The sequence below is a fragment of the Paramormyrops kingsleyae genome, chromosome 5 (assembly GCF_048594095.1).
Source record: "Paramormyrops kingsleyae isolate MSU_618 chromosome 5, PKINGS_0.4, whole genome shotgun sequence".
NCBI classification, from domain to species: domain Eukaryota; kingdom Metazoa; phylum Chordata; class Actinopteri; order Osteoglossiformes; family Mormyridae; genus Paramormyrops; species Paramormyrops kingsleyae.
Window position 1 is genome coordinate 40,645,259 of NC_132801.1, and position 19,208 is coordinate 40,664,466.

At 40.1% G+C, this 19,208-nt stretch overlaps 10 non-coding genes across 10 annotated transcripts; all 10 read left to right on the plus strand.

Moving 5' to 3' along the window:
* Nucleotides 1-2,003: 2,003 nt before the first annotated feature.
* trnap-agg (transfer RNA proline (anticodon AGG)) lies at nucleotides 2,004-2,075 on the plus strand. The gene has a single exon. It is a non-coding gene; the product is annotated as a tRNA-Pro (tRNA).
* A 1,038-nt stretch (nucleotides 2,076-3,113) lies between these two features.
* Nucleotides 3,114-3,185, plus strand: trnap-agg (transfer RNA proline (anticodon AGG)). Its single transcript has one exon. It is a non-coding gene; the product is annotated as a tRNA-Pro (tRNA).
* A 3,260-nt stretch (nucleotides 3,186-6,445) lies between these two features.
* trnap-agg (transfer RNA proline (anticodon AGG)) lies at nucleotides 6,446-6,517 on the plus strand. Its single transcript has one exon. It is a non-coding gene; the product is annotated as a tRNA-Pro (tRNA).
* A 1,028-nt stretch (nucleotides 6,518-7,545) lies between these two features.
* Nucleotides 7,546-7,617, plus strand: trnap-agg (transfer RNA proline (anticodon AGG)). The gene has a single exon. It is a non-coding gene; the product is annotated as a tRNA-Pro (tRNA).
* A 1,029-nt stretch (nucleotides 7,618-8,646) lies between these two features.
* Nucleotides 8,647-8,718, plus strand: trnap-agg (transfer RNA proline (anticodon AGG)). The gene has a single exon. It is a non-coding gene; the product is annotated as a tRNA-Pro (tRNA).
* Nucleotides 8,719-9,756: 1,038 nt separating this feature from the next.
* trnap-agg (transfer RNA proline (anticodon AGG)) lies at nucleotides 9,757-9,828 on the plus strand. The gene has a single exon. It is a non-coding gene; the product is annotated as a tRNA-Pro (tRNA).
* Nucleotides 9,829-10,847: 1,019 nt separating this feature from the next.
* Nucleotides 10,848-10,919, plus strand: trnap-agg (transfer RNA proline (anticodon AGG)). Its single transcript has one exon. It is a non-coding gene; the product is annotated as a tRNA-Pro (tRNA).
* A 1,038-nt stretch (nucleotides 10,920-11,957) lies between these two features.
* trnap-agg (transfer RNA proline (anticodon AGG)) lies at nucleotides 11,958-12,029 on the plus strand. The gene has a single exon. It is a non-coding gene; the product is annotated as a tRNA-Pro (tRNA).
* Nucleotides 12,030-15,289: 3,260 nt separating this feature from the next.
* Nucleotides 15,290-15,361, plus strand: trnap-agg (transfer RNA proline (anticodon AGG)). The gene has a single exon. It is a non-coding gene; the product is annotated as a tRNA-Pro (tRNA).
* A 3,240-nt stretch (nucleotides 15,362-18,601) lies between these two features.
* Nucleotides 18,602-18,673, plus strand: trnap-agg (transfer RNA proline (anticodon AGG)). Its single transcript has one exon. It is a non-coding gene; the product is annotated as a tRNA-Pro (tRNA).
* Nucleotides 18,674-19,208: the final 535 nt, after the last annotated feature.

Here is a 19,208-nt window from a genome sequence, read left to right on the forward strand (position 1 = left end):
ATGACTATTTCAATATTAGTCTAAATACTAGAACTCGTGGCCATAAGTGGAAATTAGCGGGAGAACATTTTAAAACAAATTTGAGGAAGCACTTCTTTACACAGCGTGTAGTCAGAGTATGGAATAGTCTTCCTGCTATTGTAGTGGAAGCTAAAACCATGGGTTCCTTTAAATCAGAGCTAGATAAGATTTTAACAACTCTGAGCTATTAGCTAAGTTCTCCCCAAACGAGCTTGATGGGCCGAATGGCCTCCTCTCGTTTGTAAATTTCTTATGTTCTTATGTTCTTATGTTCTTAAGACCCTTACTATCCTGCAGATTAGTAATTTCAGCTTTTAGAGCTCTTTTAGAGTTAAAATACTGGAAGAAACTTTTAACGTCATCCTTAGCCTCCAATGCAATCTTCCTTTCGACATTCCTTTTAGCTCGTCTAATGTCATTTTTTTTTTAACTCAGCCAGTAGATTTAGATACTCTTGCTTTATTCTGTCATCCTCAGTTATTTTCCATTTCTGGAACAAAGCCATTTTCCTCCTTATTTTATACTTTATTTCCCTAGTAAACCACCAGGGTTGCAATTTCCAAGATTTATTCTTGCTGGAAACAGGTATGAAGTCCTCTTGCACTTGCAATAATGTGATTTTAAAAAATTCCCATGCCTCTTCAACAGTTTTGTTATTTAACTCCATCCAGTTCACAATTTCTAGTTTTAATCTCATACAATTGAAGTTAGCCTTCCTAACATTATATATTTTAGATTTGGACTTTGCTCTTCGGGCACTAAACTTAACCTCAAATTTAACCATGTTACAGTATGATCGCTACTGTCAAGTGGTTCTAAAACATCTAATTTACCAACCCTGTCCTGGTTATTAGAGAAAACCAGATCAAGAATGGCATGTCCCCTGGTAGGGGTGTGAAAAAACTGAATAAAAAAAACAATCCTGTACTAATTCCACCATCCCCAGTTCATTTTCAGAAAAGCCAGCAACAATGTCCCACTGCATCCCCGGTAGATTAAAATCACCCATAACTACGACATCATTTTTATTGCTCATAATCCTAATATCACTGTATAACAATCTGCTTTCCTCGGCAGCTACATTAGGTGCTCTGTAACATACTAGTCTAGCTTGTGCTCATTTAACCTCTGCCTGTCACTCCTTCCCTAATAAATGGCACAAATGGCATGATTTTCAAGTTCACTCTTTTTGCTTTTGTTTCACGTCAATTTCCCTTTACATTTGCAAGTGCATTGTCATAGTGATTTCAGCAGACAGATTCATATTGGCACAATTTAGCAGACCCACCTTCGGCAATCGATTTTGATCTTCAATGGACATTGACCGTAAAAGAGCAATCTGCTCGAGTCTTTGCAAAACCCTACACCTCAAAGATTAAGCTCAAAAATATTGCGCACACATGCAGAAGGACCTTGTGCAGATGTGGCAAGTAACTTCTGGAAGTGATTGCAATCTTCAATGCACATTGATTGTAAATGAGCAATCTCGCAAAACATTTGCAAAACCCGACAGGAAAACGATCAAAGAGAAAACTCTTGTCCTGACGTGTAAAATGCATTCTGCAAACTGATGGGGATCTTCAATACACATCTAGAGTAAAAGAGCAATCTTCTAAAACATTTGTAAAAGTCGACAAGAAAATGATCTATGGACATTGAGCGTAGAACAGCAATGTTCTTCATGGCACTTCAGCTTTACTAGATGTAACATTCCTGTCCTTCTTGCATGACCAAGACTCTATGGAAAACAGCATATCCAAACCCATCAAAACCCATCAAAGATAAAAGGAACTGTGTGTTCCTGCTGTCATTTAAAGCATGATTTTCTGACTGCTATGCTGAAAACGTGGTTGTTTAGGAAGGAATGTACACAACTGTGTACAAAAAGTGCAAGGTGAAATTTTCTTTTGCCAAGCAAATTCATGAAATTGAAAAACTCTGATATTTATCCCACACACCATGTAACTGCTGACAGGATGAGGGGCTCATTGGTCTAGGGGTATGATTCTCGCTTAGGGTGCGAGAGGTCCCGGGTTCAAATCCCGGACGAGCCCATGTGCAGTGCGGTTAATAAATGGGGATCCCTTAGTTTGTGTGGTAGGCTTTCCCAACCTATCTGCTGTTGCACGGTACCTTATACCACAATAACTAGTGACCAAGAAGGAGATAACCAAAGTCAAAATTCTATGACAATTGATGCTGTGATACATACTAGTCTAGCTTGTGCTCATTTAACCTCTGCCTGTCACTCCTTCCCTAATAAATGACACAAATGGCATGATTTTCAAGTTCACTCTTTTTGCTTTTGTTTCACGTCAATTTCCCTTTACATTTGCAAGTGCATTGTCATAGTGATTTCAGCAGACAGATTCATATTGGCACAATTTAGCAGACCCACCTTCGGCAATCGATTTTGATCTTCAATGGACATTGACCGTAAAAGAGCAATCTGCTCGAGTCTTTGCAAAACCCTACACCTCAAAGATTAAGCTCAAAAATATTGTGCACACATGCAGAAGGACCTTGTGCAGATGTGGCAAGTAACTTCTGGAAGTGATTGCAATCTTCAATGCACATTGATTGTAAATGAGCAATCTCGCAAAACATTTGCAAAACCCGACAGGAAAACGATCAAAGAGAAAACTCTTGTCCTGACGTGTAAAATGCATTCTGCAAACTGATGGGGATCTTCAATACACATCTAGAGTAAAAGAGCAATCTTCTCAAACATTTGTAAAAGTCGACAAGAAAATGATCTATGGACATTGAGCGTAGAACAGCAATGTTCTTCATGGCACTTCAGCTTTACTAGATGTAACATTCCTGTCCTTCTTGCATGACCAAGACTCTATGGAAAACAGCATATCCAAACCCATCAAAACCCATCAAAGATAAAAGGAATTCTGTGTTCCTGCTGTCATTTAAAGCATGATTTTCTGACTGCTATGCTGAAAACGTAGTTGTTTAGGAAGGAATGTACATAACTGTGTTCAAAAAGTGCAAGGTGAAATTTTCTGTTGCCAAGCAAATTCATGAAATTGAAAATCTCTGATTTTTATCCCACACACCATGTAGCAGCTGACAGGATGAGGGGCTCGTTGGTCTAGGGGTATGATTCTCGCTTAGGGTGCGAGAGGTCCTGGGTTCAAATCCCGGACGAGCCCATGTGCAGTGCGGTTCATAAATGGGGATCCCTTAGTTTGTGTGGTAGACTTTCCCAACCTATCTGCTGTTGCACAGTACCTTATACCACGATAACTAGTGACCAAGAAGGAGATAACCAAAGTCAAAATTCTATGACAATTGATGCTGTGATAGATACTAGTCTAGCTTGTGCTCATTTAACCTCTGCCTGTCACTCCTTCCCTAATAAATGACACAAATGGCATGATTTTCAAGTTCACTCTTTTTGCTTTTGTTTCACGTCAATTTCCCTTTACATTTGCAAGTGCATTGTCATAGTGATTTCAGCAGACAGATACATATTGGCACAATTTAGCAGACCCACCTTCGGCAATCGATTTTGATCTTCAATGGACATTGACCGTAAAAGAGCAATCTGCTCGAGTCTTTGCAAAACCCTACACCTCCAAGATTAAGCTCAAACATATTGTGCACACATGCAGAAGGACCTTGTGCAGATGTGGCAAGTAACTTCTGGAAGTGATTGCAATCTTCAATGCACATTGATTGTAAATGAGCAATCTCGCAAAACATTTGCAAAACCCAACAGGAAAACGATCAAAGAGAAAACTCTTGTCCTGACATGTAAAATGCATTCTGCAAACTGATGGGGATCTTCAATACACATCTAGAGTAAAAGAGCAATCTTCTCAAACATTTGTAAAAGTCGATAAGAAAATGATCTATGGACATTGAGCGTAGAACAGCAATGTTCTTCATGGCACTTCAGCTTTACTAGATGTAACATTCCTGTCCTTCTTGCATGACCAAGACTCTATGGAAAACAGCATATACAAACCCATTAAAACCCATCAAAGATAAAAGGAACTGTGTGTTCCTGCTGTCATTTAAAGCATGATTTTCTGACTGCTATGCTGAAAACGTGGTTGTTTAGGAAGGAATGTACACAACTGTGTACAAAAAGTGCAAGGTGAAATTTTCTGTTGCCAAGCAAATTCATGAAATTGAAAATCTCTGATTTTTATCCCACACACCATGTAGCAGCTGACAGGATGAGGGGCTCTTTTGGTCTAGGGGTATGATTCTCGCTAAGGATGCGAGAGGTCCCGGGTTCAAATCGCGGACGAGCCCATGTGCAGTGCGGTTAATAAATGGGGATCCCTTAGTTTGTGTGGTAGGCTTTCCCAACCTATCTGCTGTTGCACAGTACCTTATACTACAATAACTAGTTACCTTGAAGGAGATAACCAAAGTCAAAATTCTATGACAATTGATGCTGTGATACATACTAGTCTAGCTTGTGCTCATTTAACCTCTGCCTGTCACTCCTTCCCTAATAAATGACACAAATGGCATGATTTTCAAGTTCACTCTTTTTGCTTTTGTTTCACGTCAATTTCCCTTTACATTTGCAAGTGCATTGTCATAGTGATTTCAGCAGACAGATACATATTGGCACAATTTAGCAGACCCACCTTCGGCAATCGATTTTGATCTTCAATGGACATTGACCGTAAAAGAGCAATCTGCTCGAGTCTTTGCAAAACCCTACACCTCAAAGATTAAGCTCAAACATATTTTGCACACATGCAGAAGGACCTTGTGCAGATGTGGCAAGTAACTTCTGGAAGTGATTGCAATCTTCAATGCACATTGATTGTAAATGAGCAATCTCGCAAAACATTTGCAAAACCCAACAGGAAAACGATCAAAGAGAAAACTCTTGTCCTGACATGTAAAATGCATTCTGCAAACTGATGGGGATCTTCAATACACATGTAGAGTAAAAGAGCAATCTTCTCAAACATTTGTAAAAGTCGATAAGAAAATGATCTATGGACATTGAGCGTAGAACAGCAATGTTCTTCATCGCACTTCAGCTATACTAGATGTAACATTCCTGTCCTTCTTGCATGACCAAGACTCTATGGAAAACAGCATATCCAAACCCATTAAAACCCATCAAAGATAAAAGGAACTGTGTGTTCCTGCTGTCATTTAAAGCATGATTTTCTGACTGCTATGCTGAAAACGTGGTTGTTTAGGAAGGAATGTACACAACTGTGTACAAAAAGTGCAAGGTGAAATTTTCTGTTGCCAAGCAAATTCATGAAATTGAAAATCTCTGATTTTTATCCCACACACCATGTAGCAGCTGACAGGATGAGGGGCTCTTTTGGTCTAGGGGTATGATTCTCGCTTAGGATGCGAGAGGTCACGGGTTCAAATCGCGGACGAGCCCATGTGCAGTGCGGTTAATAAATGGGGATCCCTTAGTTTGTGTGGTAGGCTTTCCCAACCTATCTGCTGTTGCACAGTACCTTATACTACAATAACTAGTGACCTTGAAGGAGATAACCAAAGTCAAAATTCTATGACAATTGATGCTGTGATACATACTAGTCTAGCTTGTGCTCATTTAACCTCTGCCTGTCACTCCTTCCCTAATAAATGACACAAATGGCATGATTTTCAAGTTCACTCTTTTTGCTTTTGTTTCACGTCAATTTCCCTTTACATTTGCAAGTGCATTGTCATAGTGATTTCAGCAGACAGATACATATTGGCACAATTTAGCAGACCCACCTTCGGCAATCAATTTTGATCTTCAATGGACATTGACCGTAAAAGAGCAATCTGCTCGGGTCTTTGCAAAACCCTACACCTCAAAGATTAAGCTCAAACATATTGTGCACACATGCAGAAGGACCTTGTGCAGATGTGGCAAGTAACTTCTGGAAGTGATTGCAATCTTCAATGCACATTGATTGTAAATGAGCAATCTCGCAAAACATTTGCAAAACCCGACAGGAAAACGATCAAAGAGAAAACTCTTGTCCTGACGTGTAAAATGCATTCTGCAAACTGATGGGGATCTTCAATACACATCTAGAGTAAAAGAGCAATCTTCTCAAACATTTGTAAAAGTCGATAAGAAAATGATCTATGGACATTGAGCGTAGAACAGCAATGTTCTTCATGGCACTTCAGCTTTACTAGATGTAACATTCCTGTCCTTCTTGCATGACCAAGACTCTATGGAAAACAGCATATCCAAACCCATTAAAACCCATCAAAGATAAAAGGAACTGTGTGTTCCTGCTGTCATTTAAAGCATGATTTTCTGACTGCTATGCTGAAAACGTGGTTGTTTAGGAAGGAATGTACACAACTGTGTACAAAAAGTGCAAGGTGAAATTTTCTGTTGCCAAGCAAATTCATGAAATTGAAAATCTCTGATTTTTATCCCACACACCATGTAGCAGATGACAGGATGAGGGGCTCGTTGGTCTAGAGGTATGATTCTCGCTTAGGGTGCGAGAGGTCCCGGGTTCAAATCCCGGACGAGCCCATGTGCAGTGCGGTTAATAAATGGGGATCCCTTAGTTTGTGTGGTAGGCTTTCCCAACCTATCTGCTGTTGCACAGTACCTTATACTACAATAACTAGTGACCTTGAAGGAGATAACCAAAGTCAAAATTCTATGACAATTGATGCTGTGATACATACTAGTCTAGCTTGTGCTCATTTAACCTCTGCCTGTCACTCCTTCCCTAATAAATGACACAAATGGCATGATTTTCAAGTTCACTCTTTTTGCTTTTGTTTCACGTCAATTTCCCTTTACATTTGCAAGTGCATTGTCATAGTGATTTCAGCAGACAGATACATATTGGCACAATTTAGCAGACCCACCTTCGGCAATCGATTTTGATCTTCAATGGACATTGACCGTAAAAGAGCAATCTGCTCGAGTCTTTGCAAAACCCTACACCTCAAAGATTAAGCTCAAACATATTGTGCACACATGCAGAAGGACCTTGTGCAGATGTGGCAAGTAACTTCTGGAAGTGATTGCAATCTTCAATGCACATTGATTGTAAATGAGCAATCTCGCAAAACATTTGCAAAACCCGACAGGAAAACGATCAAAGAGAAAACTCTTGTCCTGACGTGTAAAATGCATTCTGCAAACTGATGGGGATCTTCAATACACATCTAGAGTAAAAGAGCAATCTTCTCAAACATTTGTAAAAGTCGATAAGAAAATGATCTATGGACATTGAGCGTAGAACAGCAATGTTCTTCATGGCACTTCAGCTTTACTGGATGTAACATTCCTGTCCTTCTTGCATGACCAAGACTCTATGGAAAACAGCATATCAAAACCCATCAAATATAAAAGGAACTGTGTGTTCCTGCCGTCATTTAAAGCATGATTTTCTGACTGCTATGCTGAAAACGTGGTTGTTTAGGAAGGAATGTACACAACTGTGTACAAAAAGTGCAAGGTGAAATTTTCTGTTGCCAAGCAAATTCATGAAATTGAAAATCTCTGATTTTTATCCCACACACCATGTAGCAGCTGACAGGATGAGGGGCTCGTTGGTCTAGGGGTATGATTCTCGCTTAGGGTGCGAGAGGTCCCGGGTTCAAATCCCGGACGAGCCCATGTGCAGTGCGGTTAATAAAAGGGGATCCCTTAGTTTGCTTTCCCAACCTATCTGCTGTTGCACAGTACCTTATACTACAATAACTAGTGACCTTGAAGGAGATAACCAAAGTCAAAATTCTATGACAATTGATGCTGTGATACATACTAGTCTAGCTTGTGCTCATTTAACCTCTGCCTGTCACTCCTTCCCTAATAAATGACACAAATGGCATGATTTTCAAGTTCACTCTTTTTGCTTTTGTTTCACGTCAATTTCCCTTTACATTTGCAAGTGCATTGTCATAGTGATTTCAGCAGACAGATACATATTGGCACAATTTAGCAGACCCACCTTCGGCAATCGATTTTGATCTTCAATGGACATTGACCGTAAAAGAGCAATCTGCTCGAGTCTTTGCAAAACCCTACACCTCAATGATTAAGCTCAAACATATTGTGCACACATGCAGAAGGACCTTGTGCAGATGTGGCAAGTAACTTCTGGAAGTGATTGCAATCTTCAATGCACATTGATTGTAAATGAGCAATCTCGCAAAACATTTGCAAAACCCGACAGGAAAACGATCAAAGAGAAAACTCTTGTCCTGACGTGTAAAATGCATTCTGCAAACTGATGGGGATCTTCAATACACATCTAGAGTAAAAGAGCAATCTTCTCAAACATTTGTAAAAGTCGATAAGAAAATGATCTATGGACATTGAGCGTAGAACAGCAATGTTCTTCATGGCACTTCAGCTTTACTAGATGTAACATTCCTGTCCTTCTTGCATGACCAAGACTCTATGGAAAACAGCATATCCAAACCCATTAAATCCCATCAAAGATAAAAGGAACTGTGTGTTCCTGCTGTCATTTAAAGCATGATTTTCTGACTGCTATGCTGAAAACGTGGTTGTTTAGGAAGGAATGTACACAACTGTGTACAAAAAGTGAAAGGTGAAATTTTCTGTTGCCAAGCAAATTCATGAAATTGAAAATCTCTGATTTTTATCCCACACACCATGTAGCAGCTGACAGGATGAGGGGCTTGTTGGTCTAGGGGTATGATTCTCGCTTAGGATGCGAGAGGTCTCGGGTTCAAATCCCGGACGAGCCCATGTGCAGTGCGGTTAATAAATGGGGATCCCTTAGTTTGTGTGGTAGGCTTTCCCAACCTACCTGCTGTTGCACAGTACCTTATACCACGATAACTAGTGACCAAGAAGGAGATATCCAAAGTCAAAATTCTATGACAATTGGTGCTGTGATACATACTAGTCTAGCTTGTGCTCATTTAACCTCTGCCTGTCACTCCTTCCCTAATAAATGACACAAATGGCATGATTTTCAAGTTCACTCTTTTTGCTTTTGTTTCACGTCAATTTCCCTTTACATTTGCAAGTGCATTGTCATAGTGATTTCAGCAGACAGATACATATTGGCACAATTTAGCAGACCCACCTTCGGCAATCAATTTTGATCTTCAATGGACATTGACCGTAAAAGAGCAATCTGCTCGAGTCTTTGCAAAACCCTACACCTCAAAGATTAAGCTCAAACATATTGTGCACACATGCAGAAGGACCTTGTGCAGATGTGGCAAGTAACTTCTGGAAGTGATTGCAATCTTCAATGCACATTGATTGTAAATGAGCAATCTCGCAAAAGATTTGCAAAACCCGACAGGAAAACGATCAAAGAGAAAACTCTTATCCTGACATGTAAAATGCATTCTGCAAACTGATGGGAATCTTCAATATACATCTAGAGTAAAAGAGCAATCTTCTCAAACATTTGTAAAAGTCGATAAGAAAATGATCAATGGACATTGAGCGTTGAACAGCAATGTTCTTCATGACACTTCAGCTTTACTAGATGTAACATTCCTGTCCTTCTTGCATGACCAAGACTCTATGGAAAACAGCATATCCAAACCCATCAAAACCCATCAAAGATAAAAGGAACTGTGTGTTCCTGCTGTCATTTAAAGCATGATTTTCTGACTGCTATGCTGAAAACGTGGTTGTTTAGGAAGGAATGTACACAACTGTGTACAAAAAGTGCAAGGTGAAATTTTCTGTTGCCAAGCAAATTCATGAAATTGAAAATCTCTGATTTTTATCCCACACACCATGTAGCAGCTGACAGGATGAGGGGCTCGTTGGTCTAGGGGTATGATTCTCGCTTAGGGTGCGAGAGGTCCCGGGTTCAAATCCCGGACGAGCCCATGTGCAGTGTGGTTAATAAAAGGGGATCCCTTAGTTTGCTTTCCCAACCTATCTGCTGTTGCACAGTACCTTATACTACAATAACTAGTGACCTTGAAGGAGATAACCAAAGTCAAAATTCTATGACAATTGATGCTGTGATACATACTAGTCTAGCTTGTGCTCATTTAACCTCTGCCTGTCACTCCTTCCCTAATAAATGACACAAATGGCATGATTTTCAAGTTCACTCTTTTTGCTTTTGTTTCACGTCAATTTCCCTTTACATTTGCAAGTGCATTGTCATAGTGATTTCAGCAGACAGATACATATTGGCACAATTTAGCAGACCCACCTTCGGCAATCGATTTTGATCTTCAATGGACATTGACCGTAAAAGAGCAATCTGCTCGAGTCTTTGCAAAACCCTACACCTCAAAGATTAAGCTCAAACATATTGTGCACACATGCAGAAGGACCTTGTGCAGATGTGGCAAGTAACTTCCGGAAGTGATTGAAATCTTCAATGGACATTGATTGTAAATGAGCAATCTCGCAAAACATTTGCAAAACCCGACAGGAAAACGATCAAAGAGAAAACTCTTGTCCTGACGTGTAAAATGCATTCTGCAAACTGATGGGGATCTTCAATACACATCTAGAGTAAAAGAGCAATCTTCTCAAACATTTGTAAAAGTCGATAAGAAAATGATCTATGGACATTGAGCGTAGAACAGCAATGTTCTTCATGGCACTTCAGCTTTACTAGATGTAACATTCCTGTCCTTCTTGCATGACCAAGATTCTATGGAAAACAGCATATCCAAACCCATCAAAGATAAAAGGAACTCTGTGTTCCTGCTGTCATTTAAAGCATGATTTTCTGACTGCTATGCTGAAAACGTAGTTGTTTAGGAAGGAATGTACATAACTGTGTTCAAAAAGTGCAAGGTGAAATTTTCTGTTGCCAAGCAAATTCATGAAATTGAAAATCTCTGATTTTTATCCCACACACCATGTAGCAGCTGACAGGATGAGGGGCTCGTTGGTCTAGGGGTATGATTCTCGCTTAGGGTGCGAGAGGTCCCGGGTTCAAAACCTGGACGAGCCCATGTGCAGTGCGGTTAATAAATGGGGATCCCTTAGTTTGTGTGGTAGGCTTTCCCAACCTATCTGCTGTTGCACAGTACCTTATACTACAATAACTAGTGACCTTGAAGGAGATAACCAAAGTCAAAATTCTATGACAATTGATGCTGTGATACATACTAGTCTAGCTTGTGCTCATTTAACCTCTGCCTGTCACTCCTTCCCTAATAAATGACTCAAATGGCATGATTTTCAAGTTCACTCTTTTTGCTTTTGTTTCACGTCAATTTCCCTTTACATTTGCAAGTGCATTGTCATAGTGATTTCAGCAGACAGATACATATTGGCACAATTTAGCAGACCCACCTTCGGCAATCGATTTTGATCTTCAATGGACATTGACCGTAAAAGAGCAATCTGCTCGAGTCTTTGCAAAACCCTACACCTCCAAGATTAAGCTCAAACATATTGTGCACACATGCAGAAGCACCTTGTGCAGATGTGGCAAGTAACTTCTGGAAGTGATTGCAATCTTCAATGCACATTGATTGTAAATGAGCAATCTCGCAAAAGATTTGCAAAACCCGACAGGAAAACGATCAAAGAGAAAACTCTTGTCCTGACATGTAAAATGCATTCTGCAAACTGATGGGAATCTTCAATACACATCTAGAGAAAAAGAGCAATCTTCTCAAACATTTGTAAAAGTCGATAAGAAAATGATCTATGGACATTGAGCGTTGAACAGCAATGTTCTTCATGGCACTTCAGCTTTACTAGATGTAACGTTCCTGTCCTTCTTGCATGACCAAGACTCTATGGAAAACAGCATATCCAAACCCATCAAAACCCATCAAAGACAATAGGAACTGTGTGTTCCTGCTGTCATTTAAAGCATGATTTTCTGACTGCTATGCTGAAAACGTGGTTGTTTAGGAAGGAATGTACACAACTGTGTACAAAAAGTGCAAGGTGAAATTTTCTGTTGCCAAGCAAATTCATGAAATTGAAAATCTCTGATTTTTATCCCACGCACCATGTAACAGCTGACAGGATGAGGGGCTCGTTGGTCTAGGGGTATGATTCTCGCTTAGGGTGCGAGAGGTCCCGGGTTCAAATCCCGGACGAGCCCATGTGCAGTGCGATTAATAAATGGGGATCCCTTAGTTTGTGTGGTAGGCTTTCCCAACCTATCTGCTGTTGCACAGTACCTTATACCACGATAACTAGTGACCAAGAAGGAGATATCCAAAGTCAAAATTCTATGACAATTGGTGCTGTGATACATACTAGTCTAGCTTGTGCTCATTTAACCTCTGCCTGTCACTCCTTCCCTAATAAATGACACAAATGGCATGATTTTCAAGTTCACTCTTTTTGCTTTTGTTTCACGTCAATTTCCCTTTACATTTGCAAGTGCATTGTCATAGTGATTTCAGCAGACAGATTCATATTGGCACAATTTAGCAGACCCACCTTCGGCAATCGATTTTGATCTTCAATGGACATTGACCGTAAAAGAGCAATCTGCTCGAGTCTTTGCAAAACCCTACACCTCAAAGATTAAGCTCAAACATATTTTGCACACATGCAGAAGGACCTTGTGCAGATGTGGCAAGTAACTTCTGGAAGTGATTGCAATCTTCAATGCACATTGATTGTAAATGAGCAATCTCGCAAAACATTTGCAAAACCCAACAGGAAAACGATCAAAGAGAAAACTCTTGTCCTGACATGTAAAATGCATTCTGCAAACTGATGGGGATCTTCAATACACATCTAGAGTAAAAGAGCAATCTTCTCAAACATTTGTAAAAGTCGATAAGAAAATGATCTATGGACATTGAGCGTAGAACAGCAATGTTCTTCATGGCACTTCAGCTTTACTAGATGTAACATTCCTGTCCTTCTTGCATGACCAAGACTCTATGGAAAACAGCATATCCAAACCCATTAAAACCCATCAAAGATAAAAGGAACTGTGTGTTCCTGCTGTCATTTAAAGCATGATTTTCTGACTGCTATGCTGAAAACGTGGTTGTTTAGGAAGGAATGTACACAACTGTGTACAAAAAGTGCAAGGTGAAATTTTCTGTTGCCAAGCAAATTCATGAAATTGAAAATCTCTGATTTTTATCCCACACACCATGTAGCAGCTGACAGGATGAGGGGCTCTTTTGGTCTAGGGGTATGATTCTCGCTTAGGATGCGAGAGGTCCCGGGTTCAAATCACGGACGAGCCCATGTGCAGTGCGGTTAATAAATGGGGATCCCTTAGTTTGTGTGGTAGGCTTTCCCAACCTATCTGCTGTTGCACAGTACCTTATACTACAATAACTAGTGACCTTGAAGGAGATAATCAAAGTCAAAATTCTATGACAATTGATGCTGTGATACATACTAGTCTAGCTTGTGCTCATTTAACCTCTGCCTGTCACTCCTTCCCTAATAAATGACACAAATGGCATGATTTTCAAGTTCACTCTTTTTGCTTTTGTTTCACGTCAATTTCCCTTTACATTTGCAAGTGCATTGTCATAGTGATTTCAGCAGACAGATTCATATTGGCACAATTTAGCAGACCCACCTTCGGCAATCGATTTTGATCTTCAATGGACATTGACCGTAAAAGAGCAATCTGCTCGAGTCTTTGCAAAACCCTACACCTCAAAGATTAAGCTCAAACATATTTTGCACACATGCAGAAGGACCTTGTGCAGATGTGGCAAGTAACTTCTGGAAGTGATTGCAATCTTCAATGCACATTGATTGTAAATGAGCAATCTCGCAAAACATTTGCAAAACCCAACAGGAAAACGATCAAAGAGAAAACTCTTGTCCTGACATGTAAAATGCATTCTGCAAACTGATGGGGATCTTCAATACACATCTAGAGTAAAAGAGCAATCTTCTCAAACATTTGTAAAAGTCGATAAGAAAATGATCTATGGACATTGAGCGTAGAACAGCAATGTTCTTCATGGCACTTCAGCTTTACTAGATGTAACATTCCTGTCCTTCTTGCATGACCAAGTCTCTATGGAAAACAGCATATCCAAACCCATTAAAACCCATCAAAGATAAAAGGAACTGTGTGTTCCTGCTGTCATTTAAAGCATGATTTTCTGACTGCTATGCTGAAAACGTGGTTGTTTAGGAAGGAATGTACACAACTGTGTACAAAAAGTGCAAGGTGAAATTTTCTGTTGCCAAGCAAATTCATGAAATTGAAAATCTCTGATTTTTATCCCACACACCATGTAGCAGCTGACAGGATGAGGGGCTCTTTTGGTCTAGGGGTATGATTCTCGCTTAGGATGCGAGAGGTCCCGGGTTCAAATCGTGGACGAGCCCATGTGCAGTGCGGTTAATAAATGGGGATCCCTTAGTTTGTGTGGTAGGCTTTCCCAACCTATCTGCTGTTGCACAGTACCTTATACTACAATAACTAGTGACCTTGAAGGAGATAACCAAAGTCAAAATTCTATGACAATTGATGCTGTGATACATACTAGTCTAGCTTGTGCTCATTTAACCTCTGCCTGTCACTCCTTCCCTAATAAATGACACAAATGGCATGATTTTCAAGTTCACTCTTTTTGCTTTTGTTTCACGTCAATTTCCCTTTACATTTGCAAGTGCATTGTCATAGTGATTTCAGCAGACAGATACATATTGGCACAATTTAGCAGACCCACCTTCGGCAATCGATTTTGATCTTCAATGGACATTGACCGTAAAAGAGCAATCTGCTCGAGTCTTTGCAAAACCCTACACCTCCAAGATTAAGCTCAAACATATTGTGCACACATGCAGAAGCACCTTGTGCAGATGTGGCAAGTAACTTCTGGAAGTGATTGCAATCTTCAATGCACATTGATTGTAAATGAGCAATCTCGCAAAAGATTTGCAAAACCCGACAGGAAAACGATCAAAGAGAAAACTCTTGTCCTGACATGTAAAATGCATTCTGCAAACTGATGGGAATCTTCAATACACATCTAGAGAAAAAGAGCAATCTTCTCAAACATTTGTAAAAGTCGATAAGAAAATGATCTATGGACATTGAGCGTAGAACAGCAATGTTCTTCATGGCACTTCAGCTTTACTAGATGTAACGTTCCTGTCCTTCTTGCATGACCAAGACTCTATGGAAAACAGCATATCCAAACCCATCAAAACCCATCAAAGACAAAAGGAACTGTGTGTTCCTGCTGTCATTTAAAGCATGATTTTCTGACTGCTATGCTGAAAACGTGGTTGTTTAGGAAGGAATGTACACAACTGTGTACAAAAAGTGCAAGGTGAAATTTTCTGTTGCCAAGCAAATTCATGAAATTGAAAATCTCTGATTTTTATCCCACGCACCATGTAACAGCTGACAGGATGAGGGGCTCGTTGGTCTAGGGGTATGATTCTCGCTTAGGGTGCGAGAGGTCCCGGGTTCAAATCCCGGACGAGCCCATGTGCAGTGCGATTAATAAATGGGGATCCCTTAGTTTGTGTGGTAGGCTTTCCCAACCTATCTGCTGTTGCACAGTACCTTATACCACGATAACTAGTGACCAAGAAGGAGATATCCAAAGTCAAAATTCTATGACAATTGGTGCTGTGATACATACTAGTCTAGCTTGTGCTCATTTAACCTCTGCCTGTCACTCCTTCCCTAATAAATGACACAAATGGCATGATTTTCAAGTTCACTCTTTTTGCTTTTGTTTCACGTCAATTTCCCTTTACATTTGCAAGTGCATTGTCATAGTGATTTCAGCAGACAGATTCATATTGGCACAATTTAGCAGACCCACCTTCGGCAATCGATTTTGATCTTCAATGGACATTGACCGTAAAAGAGCAATCTGCTCGAGTCTTTGCAAAACCCTACACCTCAAAGATTAAGCTCAAACATATTTTGCACACATGCAGAAGGACCTTGTGCAGATGTGGCAAGTAACTTCTGGAAGTGATTGCAATCTTCAATGCACATTGATTGTAAATGAGCAATCTCGCAAAACATTTGCAAAACCCAACAGGAAAACGATCAAAGAGAAAACTCTTGTCCTGACATGTAAAATGCATTCTGCAAACTGATGGGGATCTTCAATACACATCTAGAGTAAAAGAGCAATCTTCTCAAACATTTGTAAAAGTCGATAAGAAAATGATCTATGGACATTGAGCGTAGAACAGCAATGTTCTTCATGGCACTTCAGCTTTACTAGATGTAACATTCCTGTCCTTCTTGCATGACCAAGACTCTATGGAAAACAGCATATCCAAACCCATTAAAACCCATCAAAGATAAAAGGAACTGTGTGTTCCTGCTGTCATTTAAAGCATGATTTTCTGACTGCTATGCTGAAAACGTGGTTGTTTAGGAAGGAATGTACACAACTGTGTACAAAAAGTGCAAGGTGAAATTTTCTGTTGCCAAGCAAATTCATGAAATTGAAAATCTCTGATTTTTATCCCACACACCATGTAGCAGCTGACAGGACGAGGGGCTCTTTTGGTCTAGGGGTATGATTCTCGCTTAGGATGCGAGAGGTCCCAGGTTCAAATCACGGACGAGCCCATGTGCAGTGCGGTTAATAAATGGGGATCCCTTAGTTTGTGTGGTAGGCTTTCCCAACCTATCTGCTGTTGCACAGTACCTTATACTACAATAACTAGTGACCTTGAAGGAGATAACCAAAGTCAAAATTCTATGACAATTGATGCTGTGATACATACTAGTCTAGCTTGTGCTCATTTAACCTCTGCCTGTCACTCCTTCCCTAATAAATGACACAAATGGCATGATTTTCAAGTTCACTCTTTTTGCTTTTGTTTCACGTCAATTTCCCTTTACATTTGCAAGTGCATTGTCATAGTGATTTCAGCAGACAGATTCATATTGGCACAATTTAGCAGACCCACCTTCGGCAATCGATTTTGATCTTCAATGGACATTGACCGTAAAAGAGCAATCTGCTCGAGTCTTTGCAAAACCCTACACCTCAAAGATTAAGCTCAAACATATTTTGCACACATGCAGAAGGACCTTGTGCGGATGTGGCAAGTAACTTCTGGAAGTGATTGCAATCTTCAATGCACATTGATTGTAAATGAGCAATCTCGCAAAACATTTGCAAAACCCAACAGGAAAACGATCAAAGAGAAAACTCTTGTCCTGACATGTAAAATGCATTCTGCAAACTGATGGGGATCTTCAATACACATCTAGAGTAAAAGAGCAATCTTCTCAAACATTTGTAAAAGTCGATAAGAAAATGATCTATGGACATTGAGCGTAGAACAGCAATGTTCTTCATGGCACTTCAGCTTTACTAGATGTAACATTCCTGTCCTTCTTGCATGACCAAGATTCTATGGAAAACAGCATATCCAAACCCATCAAAGATAAAAGGAACTGTGTGTTCCTGCTGTCATTTAAAGCATGATTTTCTGACTGCTATGCTGAAAACGTGGTTGTTTAGGAAGGAATGTACACAACTGTGTACAAAAAGTGCAAGGTGAAATTTTCTGTTGCCAAGCAAATTCATGAAATTGAAAATCTCTGATTTTTATCCCACACACCATGTAGCAGCTGACAGGATGAGGGGCTTGTTGGTCTAGGGGTATGGTTCTCGCTTAGGATGCGAGAGGTCCCGGGTTCAAATCCAGGACGAGCCCATGTGCAGTGCGGTTAATAAATGGGGATCCCTTAGTTTGTTGTTGTAGGCTTTCCCAACCTATCTGCTGTTGCACAGTACCTTATACCACAATAACTAGTGACCTTGAAGGAGATAACCAAAGTCAAAATTCTATGACAATTGATGCTGTGATACATACTAGTCTAGCTTGTGCTCATTTAACCTCTGCCTGTCACTCCTTCCCTAATAAATGACACAAATGGCATGATTTTCAAGTTCACTCTTTTTGCTTTTGTTTCACGTCAATTTCCCTTTACATTTGCAAGTGCATTGTCATAGTGATTTCAGCAGACAGATACATATTGGCACAATTTAGCAGACCCACCTTCGGCAATCAATTTTGATCTTCAATGGACATTGACCGTAAAAGAGCAATCTGCTCGAGTCTTTGCAAAACCCTACACCTCAAAGATTAAGCTCAAACATATTGTGCACACATGCAGAAGGACCTTGTGCAGATGTGGCAAGTAACTTCTGGAAGTGATTGCAATCTTCAATGCACTTTGATTGTAAATGAGCAATCTCGCAAAACATTTGCAAAACCCGACAGGAAAACGATCAAAGAGAAAACTCTTGTCCTGACGTGTAAAATGCATTCTGCAAACTGATGGGGATCTTCAATACACATCTAGAGTAAAAGAGCAATCTTCTCAAACATTTGTAAAAGTCGATAAGAAAATGATCTATGGACATTGAGCGTTGAACAGCAATGTTCTTCATGGCACTTCAGCTTTACTAGATGTAACATTCCTGTCCTTCTTGCATGACCAAGACTCTATGGAAAACAGCATATCCAAACCCATCAAAGATAAAAGGAACTGTGTGTTCCTGTTGTTATTTAAAGCATGATTTTCTGACTGCTATGCTGAAAACGTGGTTGTTAAGGAAGGAATATACATAACTGTGTACAAAAAGTGCAAGGTGAAATTTTCTGTTGCCAAGCAAATTCAGGAAATTGAAAAACTCTGATTTTTATCCCACACACCATGTAGCAGCTGACAGGATGAGGGGCTCGTTGGTCTAGGGGTATGATTCTCGCTTAGGGTGCGAGAGGTCCCGGGTTCAAATCCCGGACGAGCCCATGTGCAGTGCGGTTAATAAACGGGGATCCCTTAGTTTGTGTGGTAGGCTTTCCCAACCTATCTGCTGTTGCACAGTACCTTATACTACAATAACTAGTGACCTTGAAGGAGATAACCAAAGTCAAAATTCTATGACAATTGATGCTGTGATACATACTAGTCTAGCTTGTGCTCATTTAACCTCTGCCTGTCACTCCTTCCCTAATAAATGACACAAATGGCATGATTTTCAAGTTCACTCTTTTTGCTTTTGTTTCACGTCAATTTCCCTTTACATTTGCAAGTGCATTGTCATAGTGATTTCAGCAGACAGATACATATTGGCACAATTTAGCAGACCCACCTTCGGCAATCGATTTTGATCTTCAATGGACATTGACCGTAAAAGAGCAATCTGCTCGAGTCTTTGCAAAACCCTACACCTTAAAGATTAAGCTCAAACATATTGTGCACACATGCAGAAGGACCTTGTGCAGATGTGGCAAGTAACTTCTGGAAGTGATTGCAATCTTCAATGCACATTGATTGTAAATG